At 33.8% G+C, this 24,216-nt stretch overlaps 1 long non-coding RNA gene across 2 annotated transcripts in view; it reads left to right on the top strand.

The window, feature by feature from the left end:
- Positions 1-24,216, top strand: part of LOC145673832 (uncharacterized) — a 164,481-nt gene that overhangs the window by 125,368 nt on the left and 14,897 nt on the right. The gene's annotated exons all lie outside the window — the stretch shown is intronic.

Below are 24,216 nucleotides of genomic sequence, written 5' to 3'. Positions count from 1 at the left end.
CTTATGCAGAAATAATACGAAAGTAACAACAAATACAATTTTAGTACCAGGAGAACAGTGAACAAACTAGTTGTACATAATCAGTTACATTCGTGAATGGTATTTCGATTTTTTTCCAGTTCATTTAACTTAACCATAAATTCATCCACTACATTCCACAAGAGAAACACAATAACACAAACTGTATAGGTTTACTGACTACATTTGGAATACATTTTCTGAACGTAGTTATCAGTAACTTCCAAATGACACTCGACAAACTATGTCCTCTTTCCTTGGTCAAGTGATCAAGACAAGAATTTTTAAGTTAGCTGTTTGACAGAATAATTACAACATAAATGAATCATATAATGATCTGATCATCGGATCAGTTCCAAACAACTTCGGAACAGTTCCGAAGTCTCCTTCTTAGAACTGATCTTAAAAATCAGTTTACCCATTTTACGGAATCATACATTTCATAGTCTCGTAAAGCCATTAACGACAGTAATGCTGAATCCAATTTATCTCATAATACAGTCGGCGATAGAGAAAATGGCGAGTAAAACAGTTCCATATAACAAGTTGCCTGACATTAAGTTAATAATTTCGGGGAATAATACCGTTCAGTTCCCTTATCTCACGAACCTTACTTACATTTGTTGCAGTTCATTCGATACTGAGACAAATTGTATTTCGCAATCACCACTATAACACGAAACAGGGCATTATACTATAAACTATGTTAGCATTTTCAAAGAATGGTGCAACATTTTGTGGTGTCTTCACTTCTGGAACTGACGTTTCCAGTTGATTCTACCTCACGTTCTGAAACCAGTTCCAAATGATATTCTACTAATTTTTGATACGCAACCTTTTCGACTATCCATCGAAATGCAACATCCACAAACTCCCTAGTTTTGGCTGAAATTTCGATGTAGGGTATCTTCCATTCAGCAGCCTTCTTCACACCCTCTGTATACGAAACTTCTCTTTGTACCAGATCTCTCTTGTTACCTATCAAAATAACTGGAGTAGCTTCTCCCTTGAATTTCAATATGAGATTCATGTAACTGTCCACAGCATTAAAAGATTCCCTGTCTACCAAGGAAAACACACACAGGAATCCTTCTGCACTTTCCATTATCGCTTCAATGTCATCATGCTTACAAATCTCTGCGTCAAGCAAATATGTCCTTTGACGGCCATTTAAATACACAATATCCTTCTGGTGACACAATGGTGATGCTTCATATGAGTGTCCAAATTGTCCATAAGCAATCTGATAGATTAGAGACGTGGAACCCACAGATGGATTACCCAGTACAGCTATATTGTTTATTTGCATAGGGACTTCCCTACGTGGAGTACGACTTAATGACATTTTTTATATACTACTGATAGTAAACTAGTTCCAGAAACAGTTTCTTTACATAATGGATTTGAAGACGGATGCTATACACTAAGCAGCTTCCCTGCTTGTCACTTTAAATGTCACAGTGTATTTTCCAAGTGTGATACATTATGCAACTTACTTATGGCTTTCTTGCTGGGGTTCGGAGAGCCACCAATTTGCTACTCAAACAAACCGGTGGGAAGAACGAAGATTTACCCGGTTTACGTGTCGCTATACAAATCGGAGCAAAGAAATAAAATACATGACAAAATAACTTATCATTTACATACATAACTCATTAACCCAAGTTTAAAATCGAAACTAATATCGTCATTCCGTTTTCATCTTCGCAAATACTGCGAATAACAACGCAACTCGAAACATGATTTTAAGAACTTTTGATACAGTACTGAGTGTATGGGTAAAATTGCGGAGGATAAATGATTCTTAAAAGGCGAAATTTGTCACCCACATCGCAAAATCACCATGCGGTATTGAATATGATGAACTAAACGCACATTTTGGATTGTGTTGACGCAATCCGATACTGAATGAGGCCCGACAAATACTTGTTGGAAAATTAATATTATTTTTCTTAATTACTTCCTTATTCTTTTGCAAAATGTTTACACTGAGCGACATAACTATCCCAGTTACTTTAGACAATTTCCGGTGGGAATTCCGTTACACAGGGGGTAAAAGTAATGCTGCGAAAATACTTCTAACCCTTTTTGATCATGATCGGAGATTGCTCCAGGGGGTTTCGCAGCTCCGGATGGGACATACCTGCAGACTTCCCCTGAAAATCATCACTGCAATACCTAATCTGCAGATATGAGGGAAGTCACCATATTTGTACGAGAAGTACCAGAATTTTTCTCCTTTGCTTTTAAACAAACATTCAAAACAAGTGCATCGTTTCCAAATGTTAATACTAGGGATGGCCAAATTTTCCTGAATTTAGAAATCAAGTAAATCGGAAAAATCCGAAATCCGGATTTTTCTGAATTACGGAATTTTCTAAAATCCGAAATTTTCCAGAAATTTGGAATGTTCTAAGTTCCGAATTCTTTCCGAAGTTCGGAATATTCTAAATTCGGTTTTTCCCGAAATTCGAAAATTTCTAAATTCCAGATTTTTCCAAAATTCGGAATATTCTAAATTCCGGATTTTTTTCCGAAATTCGAAATATTCTAAATTCCGGATTTTTCCGAAGTGTAGAATTTTCTCTGAATTCCTTAATTTTTCCGAGATCTGAAATCATCTAAATTACGGGATTTTTCTTAATTCTAGATTTCCAAAATCCGATTTTTTCTAAATTTCCGAATTTTTCCGAAATCCGAGTTTTTTCTAAATTTCGGTTTTTTTCCGAAATCCGGATTTTTTCTAAATTCCGGAATTTTCTTCCGGAATCTGTAATTTTATAAATTCCAGCATTTTTCCGAGTTTACTTTCCGGATTTCGGAAAGTAAAAATTCCGGAATTGGTCATGCCTAATTAATACCCTGTTTACAGCTAATACCATTATTATACGTATTGGAACTGAGTTGACAGTGTCAAAAGAATGGAGTTTCGTTTCGTGCAAAGTACGTCTAAGAAGGCTACATAAAACAATTGAGCTGAAATTCTTAGATTAATTATTTATTAGACTTCCAAATTATGGTATGCACAAGGGTCGGAAGTCTTACAGACGCCTTTGTCCGTCCGTCTGTCAACAGGCATCAGAAAACAGGCATAAGAGATATCGAGATACTTTATTTTTTCAATCGGTTTAGCGTCCCAAGAATAGGTTCCATCTCCTCTGTTAACTCTCTATTCAAACCAGAAGTGGTTCAAATTAGTCATTTCCGGTTTCACCACTTAGAACAAAAATGGTAGTACATAGCAGCAAGCGATTTTCTGCAATCGATTCAGTATATCAAGAGACTATACTGTCACAACCACCAATACTCTACGAGAACCGGAAGTGGTTTAAGTTTACTATTCCGGTTTCTATACTTAATTTTCATGGAGCAAAAGCAGTAAGATATATCAAAATGAGGTTGTTTTCAGTTGATTCAACATCCCAAGAATAGGTCAATCACCGCTAACACTCTTTTGAAACCGGAAGCGGTTTAACGCTTAACGAGTTTTCGTTACCATTTTGCTACACATTTTTTTGATCTTGCCTTTTGCGTTTGAAGAGTATTATTTTCAGGTATTGTTGTGCTTATTTGTGCGATGGTAGAACAGCTATTGCTCCCTGGTGAATCTCACGCGGGAAGTAGTCTGTGAATATGTTGTTTTGCAAGTAGTACCGGAAGCATACATAAAAATTAGTGAACCGTTAGGGGTTAAATTAACGAATTTTGGTTTCAATATTTATCGCCACGTAACAAAATTCTCTTAACAACAAGTGCTTTTCTGTAAACAATCCCAGGTTTCAATAGAACATACCATCACAACCCGCAGCACTGTACCATAATGAGAAGTAGTTGAAATTTACTACTGATTTCGGTAGAGGAAAAACGGTAAGAGATATAGAGATGCGTTTTTCTTTAACTGATTCAGCTGCCCAAAAATAGGTTATACGTTCTCCACTAATCCTCTATTCAAACCGGAAGTGGTTAAAATTAACCTTTCCAGTTTCAACATTTATCGCCATAGAACAAAAATGGTTATATGTAGCGACAGACAGTTTTCTGTAGTCAATTCAAGTTTTCAGGAGAACATACCATCACAACAAGCAACACTCTGCCGAAACCGGAAGTGGTTGAATTTTATAATTACTTCCTGTTTCAGTATTGATTTCCGGTAGAGCAAAATGGTAAGAGATATCGAGATGCAGTCTTTTGCAATCCCTTCAGCTTCCGATTCCAATTCAATCTGGAGTAGTAGGCCCCCGTTATATCTAGTCGATTCAGCAAAAATTTTTGTGACGTCATAGGTCAAAGGTCAATGACCTAGGGGTACTTAGGACCACACCCTCTAGATTTTGGCAGGAATACCTTAGCCCACCCCTTAAATTTTGGCAGAGGTACATAGGTTAACCCCCTTAAATTTTGGAAATTGCCAAATCTAAAAATTTGGTATGGTAGCCTAGGACCAGCGTATGTACCTCTATCAATATTGGGGGTCTATTTCGTTTCCTTTCATGGGTAAAAAATTGCCAAAAAGTCAAATTTCGGGTTATTTGACCTAATTTATCCCCTTTGATGAGGTATTATTACCCTATATAGTTATATGGGCGTATACAGGGGTCTATTCCCTTTCATAAGGCACGGGCATATTGATGCACCCCTTTAAATTTTTGGGACGGATACCTTGACCCACCCCTTCAATTTTGGAAATTGCCCAATTTAAACATTTGGTATAATAGTATAGGACCCTGATATACAGGGGTGATCCACCTCGTTCCCTTTTAGGGGTACAAAATTGCCAAATTATAATCGTAAGCAATACGTTGTACCACGTGTTTGATTTTGACCTAATTTATCCCCGTTGATGTGGTCCTATTACGTTATATGGTTATATGGTCATGTATAGGTGTTCATTCCCTATCATAGAACATAGGTACATTGATGCACCCCTTTAAAATTTTGGGAGGGGTACATTAACCCACCCCTTAAATTTTGGAAATTACCCAATCTAAAGATTTGGTATTATAGTATAGGACCCTAATATAGATTATTATAAATTTGGGTGGTCCACCTCGTCCCTTTTAGGGGTACAAAATTGCCAAATTTCAGTACAACCCGTGTTTGGATTTAGGCCCATTTTATCCCCTTTGATGCGGTTCTGTTACCTTATATGGTTATATGGGCGTATACACGGGTTCATTTCCTAACATAAGACATGGGTATATAGTAGAAGTATTGAAATTTCTATCCCACAAACAGATTGCCGCCTTTGATAAGAGATATCAAATGTTTATTGATTGATAATGGCATAATCTATTGATATGATATGTTAACTAGTGTGCCACAATCATGTGACTGATGAAATTGGGTTAAGGTAGCAGAAGTTTTTTTCCTGGAGGAAGTGGAATGACCCCCAAGATCACAGTAGATGATCCCTACTGCATGATTCCTTGTTGAAAATGACCCCCAGCTTTTTTATTGGTTCGTAATATGTAAAATATTACTCGATGTTAAAATAACATATTGAACAATGTGTGAGCATAGAAAAACCCCTGCTTGTAACGCCCCATGGCTTACGAGGGATCATCACAACCTATTCAAAGGAATCTATGATTAGTTGATGACCCTCCAGGGACCACCTGTAGAAAAATGACCCCCATGAATTAAAAATGAAATTATACCTATGTGAAATCCCCCAAGCTTATGTATTTTTAATTTCCTCGCGATGAAGAATCGAACGAGGGACCCTTCCCGTGGTTTGTGACGCCTCCTGACCCTGCAGGGACCATACGAACATTGTGTGAACTTAGAAAAGCTCATAATACCTATTCGAACATTGTGTGAAGATGGGAGGGAAATCTTTATTCATGCGGGATTTCTTTATTTGATGGATCGTATCTTTTAATCCGTCACATGTATAACATGTTCGAACAATATGTGAGTATACTAAAGCCGGAGCGTTGTTCTCGTACATCTGTCGCTGGCGAACTCAAGACATTAACTGAAGTTTTACCCGCTTTTGGTACGGACCACAGTGCAGAGACATCCTTCTCCATCGACTGAACGAACTGAAATGACTTCTGAGAGAGATAGGCAGCGTCACGGTGTACTGACGTCATATCACCTTTGTACTGGCGTGGCTGATATATTAAGTGAACTTAAATATTTATCAGAATGATGAAACTCAGTTGAATCACGAGGACATGCACAAATATACATCATATGAACTTTGTTGTCTATTGACATGACCGATATCTAAGTGAACTTAAATATTTATCAGAATGAGAAAAAAACAGTTGAATCACGAGGACGCAGAATGAAATCATGCACAAATGTATCATACGAACGCTTTGACCTCCCTCATGTTGATTTTTGAATGAGAACATGTAAACAATCTGATATGATAATCAGACTAAATAAGATAAGTGGATGTTTCACGATTAACGAAAATACTTTTTAGTCCCTTGGAACACAAACAAGGAAGATATGACAAATGCTTTATCACTATCTTACTTGGAGATAAATCAATGTTTATTGCTTTGTAATACACATAGTGAATTGAAAAATAAGTTAGTCAGAGATAAATCTCTGTCCTCTGGTACACGAAAATACGATATTGGTACATTAGTCAGAGCGAATTTTGACTTGCAATGAGTGATTGCGTACAGAGAGTAATGCCCTTAGAATACAAGAGTACAAACATCTAGTGTATGCGAGCATTGCGTATTAAACGCAATAAAATAATTAAATGATGGACATACAAAAGTAAAATTTGAAATTCTTATCCCCCAGCAAATAACGAAATAAAGGATCATAAAAACCTTCCATTACCTATTATCCATTCTTTTTTTATACTAAGTCAGTACGTGTTTTTTTTTTTTTTTTGAAGTTTTGGATTTCCGCTGTTTTTTTGACTTCGACCGTTTGAACTTAAAACAGTTAGTTTTTTGTTTGATTATCCAATTAATTAGTTTCTCTTTCAGAGTATTTTTTTAAAAAAATATGGGAAAACTATATTTTAAGAGAAACTTGTTTCGAGGTTATTATTGTATTACGTGTGATAGAAGTGAATGTTATTATTTCATACAAAGTTGAATTGAATTGAATTTAACGTACCTTTTAACAGCGAGGCAATATTTTGTAGGTACCCGTCGGGAAATGAAAATGGGTTTCCCACATCAAAGATATGTATAATAATAATAGATTTTGACTTTAGTGCGTCTCTTAGCAACGATGCTATGTGAGACGTGAACCTACAACCTAACGTGGAATCCGAACCACATGAGCTCACATCGGGAATGAAAACTAGGTTTTCAACAGTAAAGATGACTTATAATATTGATAATATACTTGATTGTGAATTTAGCACTTCTTTGAACAGGAAGGCTATGTGAAACGTGAACGTATAGCTTAACGTGGAATCCGGGGGCCGCGGTGGCTCAGTGGTAGAGCGTTCACCTCTGGTGCTTGGGGTCCCGGGTTCGATCCCAGTCCCCGCCAAGTGAACTTTGTGGTGGACAAACACCGTGTGCGTGGGTTTTCTCGGGGTTCTCCCGTTTCCTCCCACTTTCTTCATTCCACCATTTCATTCATTACTCATTATCACCGTCTCCTTTAGCCTAACCGGCATAACCGTGGGACGTAAAACTTAGATTTCATTTTTTTAACGTGGAATCCGAACCACATGAGTTCACCCCGGGAACTGAACTCGGGTTTCCTACATGAAAGATGGTTATAATAATGATAATATATTTGATTGTGAATTTAGCACTTCTTTGAACAGTAAGGCTATGTGAGACATGAACGTACAGCTGAACGTGGAATCTGAACCACATGAACCCCACATCAGGAATTGAACGTGGGTATTCTCACAAGAAAGATTTGTATAATAATAATAATAATAATAATAGATTTTGAGTTTAGCGAGGCTATTTCTAAATTTTCAGAATATCATTATGCATCAAAAGTAATAAGAACCACATGATCCTCCGCCCGGAATCGAACCCGGGCCTCCCACGCTAAAGCCGATACGCTAACCGCTTAGCCACGGAGGAGCTGTAAGTAATTTTGATTAACGTGGATTTGCATTGAATTTTTTGTGCTCAGACTTGTGTTATGAATATTGCATTTCCAACTGAATTTTTTAGTAATAATTGAAATTAAATTTTGCGTTATGAGTGTTATATCTTTGGAGAAGTACTGATGAGAACTCCCTTTGTAATATGGAACTTTGTATTTCAATCATATGAAATGCTGTTAGGAGAAAGCTACCGTGATGATACACGTTTCGCTAAGAGAAATGTGTTTATGCAAGTGTTTGTTGTTAGTCTCCCCTAGACTTTCCATTAGTAAAGATTATTTATTTTTGCTAAATAATTTCCGCAAAGCGAACCGTACCTTTTCCACTGAAAAAGGGCAGCTTTATCAGTATTGTTAGGTAGTGCACCTAAACTTTTCCATCAATGAAGACTATTTATTATGCTAGATGGTTTTCCCAAAGTAAAGCACTTATTTAACCTATAGTTTAAATTTATACTAAGTTTTTTCCACCTATACTTGTACTACCGGAATCATAGAACTCACCCCAATGGTCGAAATGATTACCAGAAAATACACGCCTATTTATGGGGATATTAAAATGTTTTAATATTATAGGTAGGACAGAGAAAATTTGACATGTTTTGCCTCTTTAAATATTAACTATTGGTTAAAAAAGAAATATAGCATTTATTGAAATAAACAATATTATACTTTACCTTAAAATATATAAAAATTATAGAGAATGTGCAACACGGGTCATCACTCTAGAACAGCTCGTCTTGTACTAAACCATAATTCTATCGCTAGGTGTCACGAGTAGTACCAATTTTTTATATTAATAATAATAGTATTTAATATGAAGTATTTCATGAAAAAAAAGAACCCATGTAATATTAATGCATTTAAGACACTTATTTAATATAGTTATTGGAATCAGTTATATAGTGTTTGTTCAATTGAGGGGGAATTAAAATTAAAGTACAGAGCGTAAACATATGAAGTGAATGCGTTTTCCACTTTTTAAAATAAACAATTATGTATAAACAATGTTTGTTGTTAGGAAAACAATTTGAATTATTTGACTTTTGCAATAGCATTGAAATATAGGATTTTTTGGTATAGAAAACTGTTTTAACATGTTATGTTTTGAGGGGTCCTTGACGACTACAGTATTCGGAAAGGAAGTGGGTTGTAACCTATAGTAGTTTATATGAATAAGAAAAAAAATCATTTAGTAGATTGGTTACCTAACTACGAGCGCACTTTCCCCCTCCACCCCCTAACTACCAAAAATTACAAACCCGCCACTGACCATTACACTTTAACACAGAAGGATAGCACAAAGTAGATTGGGTAATTGCACTGCGCATATGCTTTTATGACATTTAAAATCAAAAACTTACATCTAAAAACTTATAATCTAAAACTATTTCTCTTCTATCTTATAGTGTCCCCATGGTAGAGTATCTATCCCATTCTTTAAAACACATCTCTTATCATCTACACAACTTAAAGCTAGCTTATTTACTTCTATACTGTACAAATCGTGCTTATAACTTCTAATCAAATTCATCTTCTTATAATATTCTTTTTGGCTAATCAAACAGTCCTTATATTCGTTAAATGAAAGTTCTTTATACACAACACTCTTCTTAACACCTTTAGCCTTCTTACAACACTTTTCTTTATCGAACTTACCTTTAAAGTCTTTATCTGTTAAATCTATTTGAGGTGCTTTTATACTGTACATCTTACTTCTTAAACCTACAAACTCTTCTATGATTGTACCTTTTATCTCATCCTTCATCTTGCCAAGTATTTTCTTATTGATTTGTGGTATCTTATATTTGTTATCTTTAGGGTAGTCACTGGTATCGAAGTAATCAATGTAGTTTTTCATGTCCTCGTACACATCTTCTGTTTGGATATGATATATATAGCTATCAGTATCTGTATAACATACTTCTATTTTGTCTTGGTATTTTGGTTTCATCACATTGTAATGGAAGTCGTACATTAAATATTTCGATAGATCTAAGATACTCATTCCAACATATATTGGTTTATTGAAAGTTAATTTTGTTTTATTCATTATGATCGCACATAGATTCTCAGTATAAATAATTCTATCTTTAAAATTTGGTTTAGCAATTAGTTTTTCTACTCTTGTTGGATCACATTCTATTTTTATAGGTTTACATCTCTTTCTAATATTCTCCATAGTCTTTCCAAAAACTGAATTGTTCATGAGCTTATAGAAGTCTTTTTCAAAGTCATTTGTTGCTCTAGTTCTCATCTGCGTGTTTAAATCAATATATTTCTTTAACCAATCTGATTGTTCGAACTCTATTACTCGATGTATCTTGATACGTTTTAATCCAAGTGAAAGACATTGTTTTAGGTTTCGATAGTGAATTACATATTTTTCTTTGTCATATAGGGTTGTTAAGAGTTTTGATTGTTTTGAACCAGGTGGACACATGTTTTGAGATGCTAATGGGTAGTCTTTGTGATAGTCATGCAATTCTTTAGGATATTCAAGATCAACTTCTAATATGTAACCAGTATCAGAATCATCAGGTATATTTGTGAAATCTATTTCTCTTATCTCATCTTCACTTAACCATCTGAATCCCTTATACGGCATATATTGACTCATTGCCCACCCATACAAGTTATTGGCATCTAGATACATTAAGTAAGAATCTTCTTTATTCTTATTGTAATCTTCCATATACTTATTGTTTGCTTTCACATATCTTTTTGAGCATTGACTAATCCCGCCTCTTATACCTTTCTCTATCATCAATACCATATCGTAATCAGTTAATAACTCTAGTTTTATAGTTGTCATCTTTAACATTGCATCCCAAGCTAAACCTGGTGCTGTCATATACCAAGCTGGATCGAGACCATAAGCTTTAAGACATGTTTCTCTAAAGTTCTCAAACACATCTGCTAATAACAACACATCGGTTTTTAGATATAAGTCATGGTATTGTCCGAGATTCTTAATTTTAAATGTTTTCCACACTTTCTTTGCATGCTTATAATCCTCATCGCTTATATGTGTGTTGTTAAGCTTGTTGTAGAATGCTTTCTTTGGTGGTAATTTTCTTTCTCTAAACCTATCCCAATTGTTAACATAATCGTACGGATAAACACCTTTTCTTGTTACAAGGTTAAATTGTTCTTCATCAGGATAGAAGTGTTGTGTGTGCACCATTTGTTCTCTCGTTAGGTTTGATGATAATTTGCCTAAACTACATGCCATAAATCTAAATGAATCTACGAATTTTAATTTGATAGTTCCAACTTTTTTACTGAATGATATGTAGCGTTGCTCGTTATTAGGTATTAATTCTATTTGTTCTTTATTACATCCTAGCTCTTTTATAAACAAGTGAGAGTCATATCCAGATAAGTTATGTATAATCACTGGTACGAACTTAGGTATTCTAACTTTCAAATTACAGTTGTTACATAATGCAGCTACAAACTCTCCTGTTATATGATCGTGATGTTTAACTTTGTGGTTTTCTGGTGTATATTTTACTTTACAGTAAGAACAGGATTCGGATTGGTTGAACTCCTTTATCTGTTTACGTGTTAATGGTAGTTCATTATTTTGACTATATATGTTTGATATTTGTTTAGCTTCTTTCTTTAACATTCTTATGAACTTTTTTGCCGTATCTTTACCTCTATACACAACAGGATTAGTTTTACTTCCATCACTTTTTACAATATAGTAACAGAACCCAGATGGTTTGTGCTGTTGATATTTTTTGGTATATGACTCATCTTCCGGATAACATTGTTTACATCCCATAACCTTATGTAGCAGACATTCAAAATCAGCGTAAATTGTAAATGGCAACTTCATCGTAAATTGATAGTTTTTAAATTCAACGTATGTATCTTTCGGTGACATTTCTATCTTAACAGCTTCGTGAGTGGAACAATCTTTTTCGTGTTTAACTAATGCACTTTGTGAGTAAAAATATAACAAGCATCTATCACATAAGTATTTTCGAGCTCTCCATTTAGTTATTTGACTGCTTACTAATCTACTTAGATCTTTAATCCAACAATAGTGTGTTTTAACTTGGTCTTTATTTTGTTCTTTTACATATAATAAATTCACATGGATGTCTTTCTTGTTTTTAGTATGATATAAAACGTATACTGTATATTTTCCATCATCACTATATGTATAAACGTTAAATGATATATTGAGCCGTCTTTCAATTTTTGGGATGTCACTTAGTTTTACAGGAAAATGAATATCTTTTAATATTGTTTCTAAGTCTTTAACAACTTGCTTGTACTTTGGTGGTCGTTGAGGATCTTTTTCAACAGGATGTAATGCAGAAGCTATTGAATATAAGAAACACTTTTCATCTTTATTCTTTACATTGATAACTGCTTGTTTTCTTTTGATTTCCTTTGGTAGTTCTATATATGATGATCCTCTATATGGTGCATATTTATTAAGAGCTAACTCTAAGTAGTTTATATTTGTAAGAGTCCATCCAGAACCTTTAGCTTGGAACTCATCCATTCTTGCTCGTAATATTTGTTTAGCATCACTTATGAATTCTTTTAGATTGGTTGATTGGAATACCTCTTTGTTATTAATGTTGAAGTAAATGTCTTGAATCTCTTTACCTTTCTTATATTGGCAGCTTATTAGGAGATTAGCCTTTAACGATCCATGTTTTTGTAAGCTGATGTTCAATCTATTTATTAAAGCCTTTGATGTTGAATTGATATATAGTTCTAGAGGATCATGTTCTTTATAAGTTGTTATAAATCTCCATGTTTCTAATCTTGATTTGAATGCTGTGCTTTTAAGTTTTACATCGATTGGTTGTGATTCAACTTTGATTCTTGGTTCTTCAATTACTTCTTGTTTAAAGGGAAATATATCTCTAATCTGCCTTCTGCTTTGTCCATCATCATGTTGTTTAAGAAGGTCTATCAGTTCTGCTTTTCTTAATCGGGAGTATCTTCTGATTCCCCTCTCTTTACATTGGCGCCTTAACTCTACTACAGTAAATTTATTATAATTATTCATCTTATTTATTATATAGAAAATCTTCGTTAGTACTCTTCACCGGGTTATTTCAGTTCATTTTCATTTGTCCTAGTACAACGCTTAACATTGTACACTCCTGCCATTGTCTACATATTAAGCGTTGTATCAGAACACGGCTTTCATGGGAATAACCCATCAAAGTCACATATACACATATTAAAATTAAATCATTTTTGTAAACTTACTCATCATCATCATCATCATCATCATAATCATCACTACCATATTTGTATTCATCATCACTACTCAAATCAGATGTTTTTTGTTGCATTACTAATAACTCTTTTTCCTTTAACAGTATTTGCTTCTCTAGTAGTGTTGCTAAGAGTTTAAGATCATGATGAATTAGTTCAAGTCTATCATGTAATAAATCAAAATGTGCTTCCATATTTGTTATATAGAAAATCAACCTTAATTATCAGATAATTACCTATCATATAAACAATCAATTTCTTTAATCAATTCTTCTTCTGATAGTGGCGTCCAAAACTCATTACCCCTACCTTTACGAATATCTAGTTCTTGCTGCATTAGGTTGAATAGCTTAATACTGTTAGGATCTCTAAACTTTTCGTATATTATTACATGATTCGGATATTTTTCTTCTGCTTCATTAAGAGGCTTATATAGGCTTCTCTTTTGACATCTGATAGCATAATAAGGGAAAGGATCATTAGGTTTGTTCTTCTTATATATGATTAGACAATTATCTTTTGAAACATCATCTGTATATGGTGCTGCAATTTCTTTTAAGCTCTCGTTTTGAATTTTCAATCTCTCCATTGTTTGATCTATTTCTTCTACTCTTTTTTGCAACTCTTCATTGTCTTGTTGAATTTGTTTAAAATTAGAAACGAAATAGTCTTCGATAATATCATAGCATTTGTCATAGAAGTCTTGTGATACCCATAAAGCAATAGCGAGAAATATCTTTTTATACATATATGTTCCTGAGATTAGATTGTTTATTTCGTTACCAGCTAGTTTTACTGTGTAAGATGAGTTTCTGAATTCCCCAGCATGCTGGGAACTTCGAAGTTTTTTGTAGTAATCTAATAATTCTTTTGATTGTTTGTTTTCTAACCAATGATCAAACCTCTTACCACCACTCTGACACAGCTTAGTAGCATTGAAGTATCCCGTACTCTTATCTATAATCAACTTGAAATCACCAAAAATACCATACCAATAGTTATCTTTGATCTGTTCATAGCAAATATCATTTAAACTAAGAGGACTATCCATAGTACCCATATTTATTATATAGAAAATCTTTATTTTTAACTTCATTTTCGTGGGGTCCACCAGCACTGGACCCCTTTCAAACATGCATATGTCGCTTCTTATTTTTTCTGAAACAAGCTTGTCTTCTGATGTTTTGTTTTGTGTCATGATGATGATGTATTTTGCAACCGGAAAATCTTCCGTTCGGGAGTTTGTTTGTGTTTCTTCGTTAAACGCGTGTATTAGGACACTTGACAATGTCCTGGAAAACGGGACCTTGATTTGTTTGTATGTGACTTTGTTTTGGAGCGACTCAGCTAATTTTTTTTATCATAATATTCAAGCAGTTTCTTACTTCTTACTAATCTTAAAGTCATCCCCACAATTTGATAAGTAGAGCGTCCGATGGGATTCCAGCTACCGGTTTTTTCATTATAGTATCTTATCAATTCCTTGGATTGTTTATTTTGAAACAATACTCACTTGTGTTTTGGTGGTGCAGATCTGCTCCACCTAATTTCTTGTTATAAAACTGGGAAGCTGGTTTTCTTTGATAATTTCATCGGCCCGATAAAAGTTGTATGTTTGAAAGGGGTCCAGTGCTGGTAGACCCCAGTTGTAGCTCTGAATTTCCTACATTCGGAGGAACTTCGAAGTTTGTTGTAGTAATCTAATAACTCTTTAGAATCTTTATTATCCTCAGTTACTTCGTAGTCGACGCCAGATATCCCGCACCGGCTTTGAAAAAGTACTATTTTTTCATGTATAACCGGTTGCCTACCTTCAAGGATGCGATTCTAATTTTTAATAATTTCACTAATTATTGTTACTTTTGAAAAATAAAAAATGGAAGAGCGACCGCCGGAATTCCGGCAGTCGGTTTTCTCATCGTAATACCTTATTAGTTCTTTAGATTGTTTATTTTCTAGCCAGTGTCTAAACCTCTTACCACCACTCTGACACAGTTTAGTAGCGTTGAAATATCCAGTGTTCTTATCTATAATCAACTTGAAGTCGCCAAAAACCCCATACCAATAGTTGTCCTTGATCTGTTCGTAACAAATGTCATTAAGACTAAGCACTGGATCCATTCGTATTTGGAATCTTGGTGTTTGCCGTACTCATTTTTTAAACGGTGTGATGCGATTGACCAAACTTCTATGTAAGTAAGGCTAACTGTTTAGTTCCCTTGTTTAGTTAGGTTTGATGGACGAAACCATAAAACCTTTTCAATAACTACAAATACGTGATACACTTATAACCTTATACTCAAAAACAAGTCAACAATAAACTCGTCGTCTTCTCCTTCAATATCCACGTGACAGCCATACGAAACAACACAGCTGTATTTTTCTTTGACTTTGTTTAGGAGGTTGACTGAGTTTGGATCTTTGGTTTCTGATAGCACTGACATTCTTGGGTACTTTTCTTTGAGACACTGGAGTCTTGCCTTGACGTTACGCTGCTGAACCCTTCCAACCCAATATTTGTATGACTCGTAACGCCTAACCTGATCATGTTTGTCTGTGTCGTACTTGTCTACTATGTCTTGAAGCTGACCAGCCGTGAGGTTCTTTTTAACAATAACTAGTTTGTGTACTTTCCCTGGATCTTCTGTATGTTCTGCAGCTATTGACTTGAGTTTTGATATTTCTTGTGCTTGTTCTTCGTTTTCTATTTTTAATCTTTCCATTACTTGTTCTATCTCTTCTACTCTTGATTGCAATTCTTCTTGGTTTTCTCTATATTGTCTAAAGTCTTTTGTGTAATAGTCGATAATGATTTGATTGCATTTAAGGTAAAACTCTGGAGATAACCATCGTGATATATCTAGAATCAATTCTTTACAAACATACGTTCCTCTTATTTCATTCCATATTTCTCCTTTGCCGCCTGCTACTTTTTTGATAATTTCTAGACCCGGATTACCGGATTTGGAAATGTATGCTATGAGCTCTTTTGATCCTTTATTTTCTAACCAGTGATCAAACCTTTTTCCACCATCTTGACACAGTTTAGTAGCATTGAAGTATCCTGTACTCTTATCTATAATCAGTCTAAAGTCACCAAACAAACCGTACCAATAATCATCTTTAATCTGCTCGTAACAAATATCATTTAAACTAAGAGGACTATCCATAGTACCCATATTTATTATATAGAAATCTTCAATTTTTATCTTCATTTTCGTTACCAGCCTCCTCCTGTTATTTGATAAGTAGAGCGTCTGCTGGAAAGTCAACCTACGCTTTTTTAATCGTAGTATCTTATCAATTCAAAAATTAGCTGGCCTACATCCAAGCCAGCAAAAACTCAACGTATTGATGAGTTTCTGAAGTGGCCGCCAGGGACTTCGAGGTTTTTTGTGTTGCTAATTTTTAATAATTTTATCGGCCCGAATTCGGTCCACTTATTTTTTGATAATTTCCACAGTCGAAAATACCGACCCCGGAAATATGCTATGAGGGGTATCGTTTCGTTACCCCCTTATCTCATTTAAACTATCCTTTTATGGCATAATAACCATAAAAGACAAACATTTATATTTACACTACAACATTACTCTTATCTATCCAACTGTTATGTGAATCATCAAAACCTAACCATTTGACATATACTTTATCACCTTTCTTTCTCAACACCTTTTCTACCAAGTATTCATCCTTATGTTTCGCCTTTAATAGTTCTGGTTCGTAAAATCTACCTTGCACATCCTCTTCTTCTAAATCTTTAATTCTATATGTAGGCGGATTAGATGGAATAACTTCGCTAATAACAAATACTTCTGTTGACCAATTAGGTGTATATCCTTTCTCAAATAACCCTTTCGACTTACTTATACGAACATGATCACCTAACTTGTATTTAGGCTTAACACGCTTATATTCTTTTTGATACACTTTCTCCAATATTGCTCGCTCATTCTTCTTATTAACTTCTATAGGCTTTTTAACCAATTGTTCTATGAATTTGATGATTATACTCTTTAACTAGTGTTGGTAATATCTTTATCCATTTGTAGTTCCCTTGTGTCGTGAACCTTTTCCACATGTTCTGCTTAAGTGTTCGATTAAATCTCTCAACAACAGAAGCTTTCTTACCACTATAGGTTGAGTAGTGATTAATCTTATTTTCATCCATCAACTTCTTAAACTCTTTATTGTAAAACTCTTTACCTTGATCTGTTTGTAAGTTACTAGGTTTTCTCGTTCTTAATATGGATTCGAATGCTTCTGTAACATTCTTACCACTCTTATCTTTAACAGGAACAGCAAACGCATATTTCGAAAACACATCTATAATCGTTAGCAGATACTTATAACCTTTATTCAATTTGGAAACACCTTTTAATACTCCGCTATCCATTTCTACAAGATCAGCTTGCCAAAGATCATCGATACCTTTTATAACTACACTTAATCTGTCAAAGTATTTTCTAGATGGTTTGTGAATTTCTTCTATAATGTCTTCTCTAACACCTTTACCTTCTTCTAGTCAATCAGGCTTTTTAACGAATTGGGTTTTAGTAACACCACATACAGAACAAATACCTTTCTTTAGATATCTTCCATTCTTTGTTTGTTCAATTCTAATAGTATCTTTCTTCGTATCTGTCGATTTCTTACACTTAACACAATACATCCTGTTTATTATATAGAAAATCAATAACTATCGCTGTTTAATATTATGCTATCAACATTCTCACCATCATCATCACTATCTTCGTCTTCTCTTTCTACATGCATAAGAAGCAATAGTAATTTACCATGTTTCAGATCAGAATCTTTAGATGGTCTAACTGCTAATTTGTCATTTGTATTAAAGTGCAATGGAAAAGTTTCAACTAGAGAATCATTTAAATATATATCTATATAATACGTATTGTAAGATGACTCTATATGCATTATCCTACCTTTATAAAGAAATTTGTATGTGATAGATAGATTATGTATTAAAAAGAACGGAGTTTCAACATTTTCTGATATCAATCGACTATGAAGCTCTATAACATAACTCCGTTTGATGAAGTTAAGCTCTTCTTTTAACATAGCAATATCTTTTCTCACAGCTGTATTATCTAACTCTGATGTCATTTTAACATTACCAAAGATATCCATATTTATTATATAGCAAACGTCTTTAGGAAAGCTCTCTTTCTATGTACATTACAACAAACAATAATTGTCCTTCCTCCATAGCAGAATTTTTATTTGCTTTAATCGTAATTATATCGTTCTTCTTAAAGTCAAAAGGTATCTCTTTAATCAAAGTATCACCCAAATATATATCTAGAAAGTATTTATCTAAACTTAAGTCCATGTGCATTATTTTCCCATTATAGAGAAATTTGTAACCATTAGAGAGATCAAATATTCTAAAGATTGGCTCCTTAACGTTTTTAGCTCTTAATCGATATAGTAGAGGCATGGTTTCTTTTTGCATAATCAATCTAGTAGTATCCATCCTAACCTTTTCAATATCTTCTTTCTTTATGTATGTGTCTTGTAACGTTCATATGCATCTTCAAATCGTTTTCTATCGTTCTCTAATTGGGCTTCTATTGACCTAAGTTGACTTACGCTAACAACATCATTTAAATTCTCCAACAATTTTAATTTTTCTTCACTAATATCAACATCACCTTTTCTATCTTTAACATTACCAAATATATCCATACTCATTTATTATACTGAAAATGTCCATCCTAGTTTTTCAAAAATTTCTTTACCATCTCTATTTGTTTAGGTGAGTGTTTAAAATCAATATCAACATGAACATCATGCTTTTTCAACAGATAGTGCAATACACATTTTAGGTTAATAAACAATACTCTTTCCGGATACAGCTCCCTAAAGACCTCGTGTAAGTTTTCGAAGTCGTCTATAAGTGTCTCCTCCATATGTTGTAATTTTAATGGTTTTTGATCGGTAAGGTGATAATGTATTAAATAGACATCATCATAATATTTTGTGTATTTGTTTTTCTTTAGTACTTCTAGAACATCTTTTGTTGATATTAAATCTCTTGGTATATCTCTAAGTTCATCATTTAACACCTTGAGCACCTCTTCGGGTACAATTCTATCCTGTAAAGCTTGCAAACGAGATAACTGTAACTTAAATCTTTTTATAGTATCGTACCAGGGTTTTCTCGCACAAGCAGCTTTCGTTTCTTCACAAGTACTGTAAACCCAACCACTCTCTACAGAACAATTATCACAAATGTAACTACTCATACCTTTTGTTAATGACTTACTACCACAATTACTGCATTGTAATGGTCTAGAGCTATAATTCGACAACAAGTCCTTTAAGGTAATTATTGGACGTAACTTTTCCAACTCTTCTTCCGTGTACAAAAATTTTGGTATTAGCATTTTCCATAAATCAATAACATTATATACGTTGTTTTTATCTTTTAAGTCTATCTCGCTAACATCCTGAAAATACTGATAAAAATTATATCTATCTAGTGCATCTAGTTCATCCTCATGCTTCTCAAAATAATCTAAAAATCTATTGTGTATAGCTTCCATATTTATCTTAAAGCAAAACTTTTATGGATACAAACCATAAAAGCGCTTAATCATTTTTAATCATATACATAACGTCGCTAAAATAATACCCTTGATTTAGAAGATTTAAAACCTTAACACAAAGATGACCACATATAACTGAGTTAAAGTCTTGTATTCGTTCGTCATTGTAAAAGAAGTTTTCGGTACCAAGATATTGTACCAGTTGTTTAGGAGGAACACCACCATAAGAATCGAACACGTACTTTATGTTGTTATCTTTCCAATAGCATATCCAATGAGTACCAATGTTTTCTGATTTATCAAGGTTAACTATACCACACTTATGTACAATGGGTTTTTGTGGTAGTTCATCACTCATAAATACACCTCTAAATCGTTTTATCTTTAGTTCTTTAGCCAACCTCTCTATATCGAAGTTGGTCAATGGTTTTAGTTTTTTGACTTCTTTGGTTTACCTGCTCCCTGCTTTTCTTCCATAGCCATATTGTGTCTTTTTTGTTCTTCAAGTTCTTGTTTATTTTTCTTAGCATCCAGTACAGTTTTAGTAATCGCTGCTGCACCACCTGCTAATGAGCCAACTGCTCCTAAAGCTGCTAGAATGGCTGGAATTGTAAAGATAAAACCGCCAATTTGCTCTTTCTTAATCTTTTTCATTTGTGCAGTAGTTAAAGTTAAATCCATTCCTTTACCTTCTTTAATTTTCTTAGATTTATCGTTAAGTTGTTTCTTTGTTAATACATGATCAATATTTAAATCCTTTAGTTCGTTATAAGGAACACTAAACATACAACCTTTAATAGAACACATCTTCCTATTTATCTAAGAGAAAATCTTGGTTTGTAAAAGTACAGTTGTTGTTGCTCCACCAAAATCAATTAAGGAATCATTCTCATCTGTTATCCTTATCTCAAAATTATCAACCTTGTCTTTGGATATAGGGAAAAATAATGGATAAGTAGGCTCGTAAATAATACTATGTTTGAACTCAGCATCTGTTTTGAATGATGCTATAATTCCTGTTTCTCTATGTGTGTATTCTGTATCTTTAACAAACATGCCATCTGCTATATTACAGTGAACATTTATAGTATCAAACGGATGAAACTTTGGCAACTTACTTCCAATATGTGTTTTGTTCTTTTCTAAAACTTCAAAAACATTAAACCCGAGGACAGTGCCTATACTCCCAATTGTAACATCATTACTATCAGTTTCAATTTTAACTCTATTTCTTAAATGATCTTCTGATAATGTTATGTTGATGGATTGAGATTTTAAATATTCATTAAGACTGTTTAAGTTGTATTGTCCTTCTGGTATAAAAACTTGTCTATCACCATATGAGAAACTGTTTTTTTCTGTTGTTATGTTTGGAGTTAGATATGTACTGTAAAACCCAACTAGTCCTATACTTAAATAGTTGTTCCTGTTGTCTAATTCGTAGTGGAGTTTCTTCTTTAAAACAGAAGTATCACTCGTTAGCTTAAATACCTTAGCCATTTATTATATAATAAATGAACGAGTTTGATTTACCTAGAGATATTCCAAGAGAGAAAGTAATCAAGTTAATAGAAGATGTCATTCGAAAGTTAGAATACAGTTTAAAGAAGAAAAAGAGAAAACTACGAATTGTTAAATATGCATACTACTCTTTGATCACGTTATCAGTCATACTTTCTGCAACAACTGGATTTATTAATATTTTTATACCTGTAACAATTTACTCAATATTAACAACGTCTCTTGCAACTGGAAGTGCTATAATAACAGGTTTGTCTTCGAAGTTAAACATAAGCAAAACAAAAGACGAATATAAAACCATTGTCACTTGTATTAACTCATTTAAAGAACAGTTAGAGATGATAATAACATTAAATGGCGAAATGGATGGCGAATATATAAAAGATACGTTGCTTAAGATCAGAGAACAACTTAAAGATATAAGATCATAAAAGAGATGATTTTCTCTATTGTGGCGTTCAGGACTATGCTTGGTTCGATTGATGGAGGAGAGCCCAGAAACGCCATCCAAGATCATGTAGACGAAGATGATAAAACACAACTGTCACATATAAAGGGGGTTGTACAGGAAACGCTACCTGTCAATTCACAGCCTCATACAATCTTCATCAACGAATCTGGTCTGTATTCCTTAGTGTTATCATCAAAGAAGCCCAAAACCAAAGAGTTTAAGAGATGGATAACAACCGAAGTGTTTTAACATCTACACAACAGCCATCGATTTTCCCGACGTCTGTAAAGAACGATTTTCTCTATAATAAATGAGTAAGAAAACTATTAATTGGGATGTAAAAGAGATGATAAAAGAAACAAGAGCTAAGAAAAGAAATGGAGAGCTTATACCTGATGATGTTCGATGCCTTATAGTGGGTTCGTCTGGGTCTGGTAAGACGTTTTTGTTATTTAACTTCTTATTACAGCCAGGTTGGTTAAACAATAATTACTTCTACATATATTCTAAAAGCATGAATCAGCCAAAGTATGAGCAGTTAAAAGATCGATTTGAAAAGGCAGAACTAAAGTTTAAGAAGCATATAGCAACGTTCTTAAGCGGTAATGATTCTATTGTACCTATTGATGAATGTGAAAAATACTCTGTTGTTGTGTTTGACGATTACATTTTGGAGAATCAAGATGCTGTTAGAAATTACTTTACAAGAGGTAGGCATAGACATTTAGACTGTTTCTATCTTGCACAAACATATTCAAAAGTACCTAAACAGCTTATAAGGGATAACGTTAACTTCCTATGCATATTCAGACAGGATGATACTAATCTTAAACATGTGTATAATGAGTTTGTTGGAGGAGATATGCCTTATGATAAATTTAAAGAGATATGTTCAAAATGTTGGCAAGAAGATTATGGTTTCATAGTAATTGATATGACAAGGAAGGTAAACAATGGTAAGTATAGGAACAAGATAAAACACTTCTTAAACGTTTGATGTTTATTGACGTTTGACGTTATAACGTTTGACGTTTATTGACGTTCTTTGACGTTTATCGACGTTCTTTGGCGTTTATTTACGTTCGTTTGCTATACAATAAATGGATGAGAAAGAAATTGATAAGAATATTAAGTCGAAGGAGTTCTTGATAAAGGGCTTCAAATCTTGGAAGAAAGAAAGAGCAGGTATATATGATAAGTTTAAGACACAAGAGCAACCTGTAATTGATGCTATTCAAACCTTAGGAAGTGAGATCAAAGAAGTAGCAGAACAAAATAAAAATCTAATAACTGAACTTGTTCCAGTTGCACATAAGACAGCTTCAATAGATCCCAGTCTACTAGAAACACCTAAAAAGATAACTTATGATAGTTCTCCAAGTAGTAGTGATACGCCTATAACGGGAGAAATAAAACAAATGAGAAAACAAATTGAAGACAAAGTGGAAGGAGTAGAACGTTTAACAACAGCACAGTCATTTGGTAAGATTGCGACGAAATAGTAAAAGAAATGATGCTGTGTTTGGAATAAGAACTGTAGAAGAAGATGGAAAAATAATAAACAAGATAGGAAATTTGGAAGTTAAAGTGAATGGTGATGATTTGATAATTAATGGTAAAACTTATAAAGGAACAGAAGGTCTATGGGAATTGTTAACGACGAATACTAGTAAAACCATTGAAGATTATGATGATGACGATTTTGAACAGTACAAGGAAATAATAATAGACTCAGATGCTGCCTTCCAAAAATATAATCGAGATAAAAAGGTAGCATCTAGTAGAGGTTCAAAGTACATTAATATTATCAAGCCTATTTGGGATAATTATATTGAACCAACTTTACCCCCAACTCCTAAAAAGAACATGACACCTAAAAGGACTGGTGAAGGAATTAAACAATATACAGAGATACCTAAAGAATATATATGGATGGATGATGTGAGAAAGTTAATTGATCGGCTAATAGTTATAGATGGAGAAGAAAAGGCTGGTAATCATAACTTTTACAATGAGAAAGTAGGTATAGTGAGTATGATTAATAATAAGCTTTAACAATTCGTTCCTAATGATCCAAAAGGTATAGGGTATTTGATTAAGATCTTAAATACATTACCACCACGATTCTGGAATGATGAGAAGCTTGGGAAAGGATTAGTAAATGATTTGATTAATAAACTCCCATTTGAATTACATATTCCAGGTTTTAGATTTTGCGGGCCTGGGACTAAGCTTCAAGAAAGGTTAGAGAGAGGTGATGAAGGTATTAACCCATTAGATGAGGCTTGTAAAGAACACGATATATACTACAGAGACAATAAAGATACAGAGTCGAGACATATTGCA

The sequence above is a fragment of the Thermobia domestica genome, chromosome 17 (genome assembly GCF_964235325.1).
Source record: "Thermobia domestica chromosome 17, izTheDome1.hap1.1, whole genome shotgun sequence".
NCBI lineage: Eukaryota > Metazoa > Arthropoda > Insecta > Zygentoma > Lepismatidae > Thermobia > Thermobia domestica.
The sequence above is the reverse complement of the archived record's forward strand: the minus strand, read 5'-3'. Positions and strand labels throughout refer to the sequence as shown.